The sequence below is a fragment of the Enoplosus armatus genome, chromosome 8, assembly GCF_043641665.1.
Source record: "Enoplosus armatus isolate fEnoArm2 chromosome 8, fEnoArm2.hap1, whole genome shotgun sequence".
NCBI lineage: Eukaryota > Metazoa > Chordata > Actinopteri > Centrarchiformes > Enoplosidae > Enoplosus > Enoplosus armatus.
In genome coordinates, this window is record NC_092187.1 from 10,331,955 (window position 1) to 10,339,687 (window position 7,733).

Sequence of the window (7,733 nt, forward strand, 5' to 3'; positions counted from 1 at the left end):
CTGGACCGTTTATCACAGGGCTAATAATAAGTCAACTAAGTCTGAAAATAATAAGGCACAATTGTCCCCACACAGGAGTTGAACCTTAATCTCTCAAGTCCTGTGTTTGACCCATTCATCCACCACAACCTTATCCTCTGATAGACTTTGTTTCTCTTTATACTACGTCACCTGACTTCCTAAGCGCTTTCTGGCAGAAAGGCTGGAAGGCAAACTTCTCCCATGTGCTCAAAACGCACACTCACTAGCAAGTATTTTCTGGTGCCAGGGTACAACTATAGTTACCAGTCCTTAATTTTGAAGGTATAAAAAACTAAACTATTTTGCACTTTGATGTGAAGAATCTTTTTCCACAAGAAAGTCAGAAATTCAAGTTACCTAAACATAAATGTTTATCTGATGGAATTTTCCAGCTGCCTCAACTTTCTCTATTCATTGGAAAGAAGCGTTTCAGACTAGCAGAGAGATACATGCTGATTTGCCTGAACATGATGCATATCAACAAAGGTAGAACTGCATGCTACCATACAGAGGCATGTGTAAGATTACTGTGAGCACGGTTGTGACCCCGAGAAAGCATGAATGTTAGAGAGCGCGAGAGAGACAAAAACAGACGGGGAGTATTGGGGGTGATATGTACGGCACAGGAGAGAGAAATCCATGGGAACTGAACTCATTAGCATATGAATCAAATTCCAGGAAAAGACAGACATTCAGTTAGGAGCCCGTTTTTAAGAATACCAGCAGTAGATGAGCAAAATCATTGCAAAGTGCAAGGGTCAAAGTTAATCCTCCCATGGTGTGCTACAAAAGTAGAAATAAGGATTTCACAGGCACGGGGAAAATATGATAAGGATAAAACAACATATATTACCATAACACACTGGAGGAATTCAAACAAGCTTGTACGACACTCACCATAGGAGTGAAACTCTGAGCACTGAAAAGACTGTTGCTTCTGCTGGTTATAAAAATAGCCGATAATAAGAGATAATATTTTCAACATGTGTGTTAATTAAACCACATCTCATGCATGACCCTTTCTGCGCTTCAAGTAGAGCTGCAAAGCTAATTAATCGACAGAAAATTAAACTTTTTTTGATAATGGTATAATTGCAGTAGTCAAAAACGCCAATAATTTGTTGGCTCCAGTCTCCAAAATGAGTAGATTTTATTGTTCTTTGTCATGCATGATAGTAAACCGAATGTCTTTTGGACAGATGTCACCCTTATAACAGTAATTTTTCACAATTTTCTTACATTTTATAGACAAAACAATTAACCAAAAACATTTTTTCTCATTATGGTATTGCTACTTAGAATCAAAGTACTTCCACAACTGAACTCAATACTGAAAATCAAGGAACACAGTGGAAATACTACACGGCAGAAAACTAAGAGACATGTTTTGATCCTACTCTTGGGTGGGGACCTGTCGTGGCTCATGTCGATCATCACAGCCTTAAAGCAGGGCAACATGTATGAACATGGAAACTGTGCGTCACAGCAAAATTCTTTACTCCTGTCAAACACAGAAGACCTCTTATCGTTATGTTTTCCACACACGTGAGTGCTGTACAGTCAGATTCAACGATGATTGTGCGACATGCCCTGATTTTGAACAAGCCTAAAGATTCCCCCTGTGTACAGGTTCACCAGGAAATCAGGACCAAAACAAAACAGAGTTAGCAATGATCCACTGAGAAATCTGCAGGAGGTGACCGCACGCAGAGAGGATGTTTACTTCATAGTCTGGCAACTGCGGCACGCTGTCACTGTCGACAAGGCAATGTGCTGTATATGTCACAACTTGTATTTCTGTCTCAAAGTGAGCGTTTGTCCCAAAAGAGGCGTCCTCACAGTGAGGGCACTGTTCAAAAGCAAGAGTCCAGATGAATGCCGTGGAGAGCATTTCAAGTGCCAGCAAACCATGTTCCTCATCGCTAGGAGGAATGCAGCCTATTGTAAATTGAACTCCTGAAAGTGCAATATGGGGGGTGTGGAGGAAGGCTGAGGACAGCATACATGACCGCCCTCAAAGCCAGATCATCCCGCTCCTCTTGTGCTCGCTGGGGAAACTTCAGTCGCTCCAATTCAGACGGGGTGCAAAGTTATTTGTGCCCCCTGTGTGAGGCGTTTATTTCACCAAACAGTTGTCGGCTGGAGCGGTCACGACCTTTGCTCTTGGTTGTTAGGAACAGCCAGAGCTGAGAGGCAGAAAGCCAGACACCATGGTAACAAGCCTGCTGGTATCTATGCTGGAAGATTTTTTCACTAGGAATTTTAAAGACTTTTCCACAGGATACGAGCTCAATCCCTTCACGGGGTGAAAGTTTGATGCTAACAAATCTGTCAGCAATGGTAAAAAGGCAGACATGATAGACAGGCTGAAGACACAATCAGTTTCTGACAGTGACCCCTCTATTTTAAACCACAGTGTTGACAGTGGGGAGTTCCTGTGTCAGTGACTGCAGTAAATATTTCACAAGCATTCCAAATGTGGACTGGCTGTCCTCAGAGGAGTGCAATAAATCCCCTCACCAAACACACACATCAGTGCTCAGCCCGTTTAGTTTCTCTTTCATGGTCATCTTCTGATCAAAGCCGACTAAGCATCATTAACTTATTGAGCGAGAAGTGGGGAAGGGATTCCTGCATGTCCTTTTATGGAACAGAAGCAGGGGAGTTACTGCACAAACTAATACTCACAGCAGGAAAGACCATGGGAAGGACACGGCAGGACCACCTGCCATTCTTTGTCAAACATACAAATTCTCCTTCAGATTCTTTCTGTCCATTAGTTTTGTATTTGGGGGCTGTTTGCAGATGTTGAGGAGAACTGTGGTGCTGAAGACCGGACCCAATACAAAAAAGTTGCTGCTAATTTCAGTCTGCACGAAACGTCATTTAAACGTGCAGAGATCAATTATGACGCTATGTTTCTGACAGCTGTTATGTCACATTTCTCAAGAACACAGTCAGCTAAATGTATTCATGTATGCAGGATTCTCAGATTATCCTCTTAAACAGTACTTAAACAGTTAATCCACATGAGCGCTTTCTGCGAGTCTATTGATATGTAAAATATCTGATTATTGTGCTTCTCTAGAAAAGCAAACACAATCACGTTTTTTTTTTCCAAAGTAATTCTTTGCTTCAGGCATAAAATATATTTTGCAGTCTTTGCCGTCTATTTTTAAGCACTCTTTGCGTTTTGTTTCCCCACACACAATTTACTGACTTGGTTGTAGTAATTTATGAATGATATGACAGTGTCTCATTCAAAATATGTTCATGTACACTTAGTTGTTGTTCCTACTGCAATTAGAGAGCTTTGCGCATGAAATAATTTAAAACAACTGTTTATATTTTGCAGGGATGAGAAACATGTAATTGCTTTACTAAGCAGCCAACTGCCGGTCTGATGTTATGAGTTGATGTTTATAGCATAAAATGTTGTGATTTGGTATGTGTGTCCGCCTCCCTTCCTATACTTTCTAATTAAGGGAATCCCCAACTGTGTCTGCCCCGTCAATAAAGTTCCAACACAGATATCGATTCCTCGTGGCTCTCAGAATTTGAAACACATTTAACCATCTGAAATAACTCTGGAAGTGGCAGAATGCAAAGCCATTTGCGACCTAGACAGTTTATCCTACCACTAAATTAGATTATTGGGTTATCCCATATTCTTTCAGGCAGTGGCTGCATGTTGATAGCATAACGTTGTTGACAATAAGTGACTGGCATGGAGTTTTACTCTTCCCAGCACGTCACTGATTAAGTGGCTAAGAAACCCACCCCCTGCCTGGTAAGGCTCTTACGCTGCTCTTGCTGCTCCTAATGGATAACAATGAGCTGCTCAGATGCTGACAGCAGCTAAACATACTCTGTTCTGTCACAACACATTTGGCAGCATTTCAAACCCTGTTGCACAAATATGATACATACAATATTTCATAATAATACAGTAATAATATAATATCCATTTCACAAACGTTTGAAGTTTTGGAAGTGTTTTTATCAGTTTCTGTAAAGCCAGGGTTTGGCCTATAAGTGTAGTACTGAGTGAATACAGTAAAACTCCTCCAACAGGCTCCAATTATACAATTACAGAGTTTGGTGAGAGGCTATTATTGCGTCTTTCCCTCTGGAAGGCAGAGTAGACAGGCAGAGACAACATGTCTGGCATGTTGCAACACATTTTGGATATACCTGTCCCAGGGTGACGGTGTGTACAGCCTCTGTAAAAGCAGATTTACTGGGACCCGTTTACATTTATGTTCTGTCATTGTTGCCACTGGGGAGCTATTTGCCTTAGAAAGTTTGGATTTCCATTTCACAGTGTCAAAGCATTATGACATTTCCAGCATGAATCTACTTTCAGTTTGTATTCAAGTGCTTGCTTCATAAGAAGTGCACTCAGACAAACCACTCACCATCTGACATTTAGAATTTATCATCCTTCCTCTGCCTCTAATAAACCAGAAAATACTGCAGAAACATGGATTTGGAAGTTTCACTCCATGTTTGTGGAGAGCCTTTTAGTCAAAACAACCTGCACGATACAATGTTTCTTTGAGAGAAAGAGTTGAATCATTAAACTTAAGAAGGCAGAGCCAGAAATGTCTGTCGGTTTTTAAGTGGGGTGTTGAATCCAAGTAGAGCTGCAACGATCGACAAATAGTTTTTTTAAGCAAAAATGTTTGCTGGTTTCAAATGTGAAGATTTGATGCTTTTCTTTGTCATAAATCACAGTAAACTAACCAGATAAAACATTTGAAAACATCAGTTTACATGCGGGGAAACTGTGATGGGCATTTTTGACAGTTTTCTGACATTTTAAAGACAAACGATGAATTGCAAAATAATCATAAAAAAAAAATACAACTTACAATCATTTTTATTATTGATTAATCTGCTGATTCATTTCTCGATAAATCAATTAATCATTTGTTCAATAAAACTTGTGAAAAATGCCCATTTCAGGTTTGCAGAATGCAAGGTAATGTCTTCAGTCCAAAATACTGTTCTGAAAATGATATTGAGTTTGCAATGATACATAAAACAAAGAAATCAGGAAATCTTCACATTTAAGAAGCTCTGAAATTGAAACGGTTAATCACTCATCAAAGTTGTTATATATATATATATATATATGTATGAATATATGTATATATGTATGAATATATGTATGTATATGTACATAGTTGAAAATCTGCAGCTACGCAGAAACGTAGAATGTTATCATGCGTACAGTTAGCATGTTCGCATGCTAAAGCCAAGGCTGATGGGAATTCTGTTACTAGTTTTGAGGGTATCTTCTCATGAAGTGTTGGACTTGTGGCTTGTGGTCCTGTTTGTGGCACTACATGAAAACTAATCAACATCATCCTTTGGGGACAATGAACCAAATTTCATGGCATTGCGTCCAATATTTGTTACTGTGAGACATAGATCTGCCCCAATTCATTCTGGACTAAAGTGTTGACCCAGCAAACCAACAGACCGACATTGGCATCCCCACTGAGCCAGAGGTATGGTTACAACTTGCGTTTGTGTGAGTGTTTATGTCATATTCATGTACATATGTATTGGCATATTTTCTGTATGTGTATGCGCTCATACACTGTACCATTGCCATCATTTAAGACCACATGACCCTGTATGCTGTGACAGGAAGAGGATCTGAGCGAGAGAGCACAACACGCCTGAATAACCACAAAACTGGATGTTTTTCAAAGTCTGAATTAAAAGCTGACCTGTTTCTCATGTAACAACTTGTTGTACTGTAAATGAATTTATTGAAAGCTCGGCCCAAACATCACCACAGGGAGCGAGGATCCCAGGACCCCCCAATTACCACATTTCAGTCAAGTTGGGTCACACAAAGAGGGAGACTCGACCCATTTCGCTTTGACAAAGCTGCAGGGGCTTGAATAGGCCAGCTTCACAGGACTGAGCGTGGCCAACGCTCTGGGCAACAATAACACCGCCACTAGTCCTCTTCACTCTCTGAGTGGCCAGACAGAAGGACGGACACGGAGAGATGTGATCTCGCTATAAACCATTTGCATTCCTGTAAGGAATTCTGACTTTTGAAAGAGGTAGAAAGCAAGTGAGTTTAACACGGCTGTACAGCAAAATCCCCATGAAAACCTGAAAATCTGTAACATGACACAAAAATCCAAAACACTGTCAATGAAAACCCGAACTCTAATTAAGGAATGAGGGATAGGAATAACCTCAATCATAATCAACACAGCCTGCTACAACTCTGCAATGTTTCCGACGCCTTTACAAACCATGGATCACAAATTCCAATTATCTCTGAATCACCCGCTGAGGGGTTACAATGTATAATTCACTTTAATGATTTTGGATAACTTTGAAGTTACTTATACTTGGGAAGCAGTGATAGCTACAATAGTCTGGTTACAGAAAAAAAGGTAAACTAACACATATGAAAGAGATTACAGATCATCATAAAACAGAGCTGTAACATGACACTAACATTAATGGGGAAATGTTTTACACAGTTGTACACAGTGAAAATACTGCATCTCCAGCATAAATAATGAATAGCCAATATACAAAACAAAGCTTTTTGCTTCTGTCTTTTTGATATGATTCACTGTAAAACTTTACACACTTTGGCTCCCTCACTTTTGATTGTTTTGTCTCTTACAAGGATCAGACAGCTGACAGCTTTATCTGAGAACTGCCCCTGATTCAAGATGATAAACAAGACGTTCAACTTGCAGCAACTTGATTCTAAGTGAAAAATGCTGTTCTGACTTCATGGCATCCCAACTTATCAGCATATGCATCTACGGCAAAGCTGAATGGCTTTTTGTTGTGGTTGTTGTTGTTGTTGTTGTTGTTGTTGTCAGAAACCTGGATAGAATAACATTAAGTTCATTAAGGTTAATTTTGTTGTACAGCTTACCTATGAGAGGAGCAACTGCAGTGAAGGCAAGAGTCTTCCACCTGTCGAGGTTTCGTCCTCAATTCAGGATCAAATGTAACAGTGAAGGCAACTTTTAGTCCGCGGTATGCCCGAGCGCTGATGGACTGACAAACACCACAACTCCTGCAGGCTTTTTTACCTCAGACGCCCAACGTGCGAGACTCTTTTGACTGGCGGCCAAACCTGCGCAGTCAACAACTGCAACTGTGACTTAAGTCTCCACAAGGTCGTTTCTCTATTTTGGAAAGCGACAGGGGTCAAAGGACACGCAGCGACTCTGAGGACGGTGCGCGTGGAATGGCTGCTGTCATATACTATAACCGACACAGGCTTTGAGTGAAACATGTGCGAACACAAAACGTGGGGAAATATTTCATTCCGCGTGTGCGTGCGTGCGCGCGCGTCTAATGTCAATCAAGGGAAAGGGAAAGGCGCGAGAGCAGAGCGCCGTCACCATTACCTGCGCACATAGTGCTGCCTCTGATATGCAACACAGTAGAGCCTCCTTATAAAGGCAGTTACATTTGTTATTGGTGATTTCAAAGGACAATCACTGTTCATTCATGCACGTAATTGCCCTCTCCGAATATCTAAAGAGGATGAATGGCTGCTGAGTGGACTTCTCCTTCTCCCTGCTGTATTTGCCTGCTCAAATTTAAAGGTGATACAGCTAAAGAATAGCTTATAATTTAAATGGACAAGTGCTACTGTACAATATATCTCTCATGGCCACTTTAGAAAGAGTAGGTGGAAACACTTTAAA

At 40.7% G+C, this 7,733-nt stretch overlaps 1 protein-coding gene across 1 annotated transcript in view; it reads right to left on the reverse strand.

Moving 5' to 3' along the window:
* The window catches only part of chl1a (cell adhesion molecule L1-like a), a 50,636-nt gene extending 43,619 nt beyond the window's left edge, over nucleotides 1-7,017 (reverse strand). Inside the window, exon 1 of the mRNA XM_070909660.1 lies at nucleotides 6,950-7,017. The gene's annotated coding sequence lies outside the window, so the exon portion shown is untranslated. The remainder of the gene's footprint in view (nucleotides 1-6,949) is intronic.
* Between the last annotated feature and the right edge of the window lie 716 nt (nucleotides 7,018-7,733).